This window comes from Procambarus clarkii, unplaced genomic scaffold, assembly GCF_040958095.1.
Source record: "Procambarus clarkii isolate CNS0578487 unplaced genomic scaffold, FALCON_Pclarkii_2.0 HiC_scaffold_109, whole genome shotgun sequence".
In the NCBI taxonomy this organism is placed as follows: Eukaryota; Metazoa; Arthropoda; class Malacostraca; order Decapoda; family Cambaridae; genus Procambarus; species Procambarus clarkii.
In genome coordinates, this window is record NW_027189142.1 from 129,107 (window position 1) to 131,057 (window position 1,951).

Genomic DNA, 1,951 nt, shown 5'->3' on the forward strand with positions numbered 1-1,951 from the left:
TTTGCTTCTACCATGATGATGATGAGATAACCAAGGTGATGAGAGACGCTCAGACAGTCACGGGGAAATGATGCTGCCGCCGCTTGAGCCGAACCTATTTATGTGCCGGCACGGTACAGAAGCTGCAACCTGGCAACTCGTCCACCAATCACGACGGTTGGTTTTACGGCTCCGAAACCTGGATCCCATATCTTCTCTAAAATAGAAGCATTTGTTCATGTTCTTTGTAAAAGTATCATAAAGCAGGACAGATGAGACAAATATCATAAAAACTGAAGAGCAGATGAGCACACACATGTATGTATTACAAAAGAAAATCCACAAATTCATTAGAAATTGGCAGGGTAGGCTGAGGAAGTAGGTAGATGTAAAATGTCTGTAAATGGCGAAAGAACATAAACCCAAGACTGAATAAACGATGTTAAATATCCATGCCAAGGAGACAAAAATATGTTAGGATACAATTACCATTAAGACACCACAAGAAGGTCCGTATCCTGCCGTGATGACTAAAAAGAGTTGGTTATTAGCCACAATGTGTAGGCAGTCTCATGCCAACGGCCATACCACGTTGAGAACACCGCTTCTCGTCCGATCAGCGAAGTTAAGCAACGTTGGGTTTGGTTAGTACTTGGATGGGTGACCGCCTGGGAACACCAAATGCTGTTGGCAATAATGTTTTTTGTTTTGTTTTGTTTTGTTTCGTTTGTTTTTGTTTGAATGGCTGGCTGGCTGGCTGGCTCCACGGGAAATTCACGGAGTTGTGTGGAATAAGGCCTGGTAAAATGAATTAATATGTATGTCATGTTTAAAACAAACTCGCTTAATATAGTGTGTGAGGCTTTATACAAAAACAAACAACCAAAACAAAACATGTTGTATATATATATATATATATATATATATATATATATATATATATATATATATATATATATATATATATATATATGTCGTACCTAATAGCCAGAACGCACTTCTCAGCCTACTATTCAAGGCCCGATTTGCCTAATAAGCCAAGTTTTCATGAATTAATGTTTTTTCGTCTACCTAACCTACCTAACCTAACCTAACCTAGCTTTTTTTGGCTACCTAACCTAACCTTACCTATAAATATAGGTTAGGTTAGGTTAGGTAGGGTTGGTTAGGTTCGGTCATATATCTACGTTAATTTTAACTCCAATAAAAAAAAATTGACCTCATACATAGAGAAAAGGGTTGCTTTATCATTTCATAAGAAAAAAATTATAGTAAATATATTAATTCAGGAAAACTTGGCTTATTAGGCAAATCGGGCTATGAATAGTAGGCTGAGAAGTGAGTTCTGGCTACTAGGTACGACATATATATATATATATATATATATATATATATAGCTTAATCCGGGTTTGAACTCGCAACTCCAAGAATACGCATCACTTATATACACTTTACCACTGGACCACTGCAGGACACTTGATGCTGAGGTATCAATTTAATGACGTAAATGCCATTTCCACAAATAAATGATAATTTAAAAGTATTTGTATGTACAAATCTTTTCTGTTTAAAAGGCTACAATATCAGTTACTGATATAATTTGTGTTAATGTTTCTATACCCACAGGAAGGCATGTTTTTGCTTATATGTAAGGGGTACGGAGAAGGAATCCACAGACCATCATTCCCCTTCCCCCCCCCCCTCCCACCTACTACCACCACCACCACCACCACTACTCACCACCAATCACCACCAATCACCACCACCACCAATCACCACCAATCACCACCACCACACCTAACCGAAAACCCCCTAACACATCAACCCTCCCCCCAATCAACAGGCGAAATAATAACCCTCAAATGCCTGCCTGCCTGCCTGCCTGCCTGCCTGCCTGCCAGCCAGCCAATACTAACGGTCTTCTCAGAAAGAAAATCTCTTTGTATCTGTATTACTTGATGAAATGTATGAT

General features: G+C 38.9%; 1 non-coding gene across 1 annotated transcript; it reads left to right on the forward strand.

Moving 5' to 3' along the window:
* The first annotated feature begins 553 nt into the window (after positions 1 to 553).
* LOC138360372 (5S ribosomal RNA) lies at positions 554 to 672 on the forward strand. Its single transcript, XR_011226320.1, has one exon. It is a non-coding gene; the product is annotated as a 5S ribosomal RNA (ribosomal RNA).
* Positions 673 to 1,951: the final 1,279 nt, after the last annotated feature.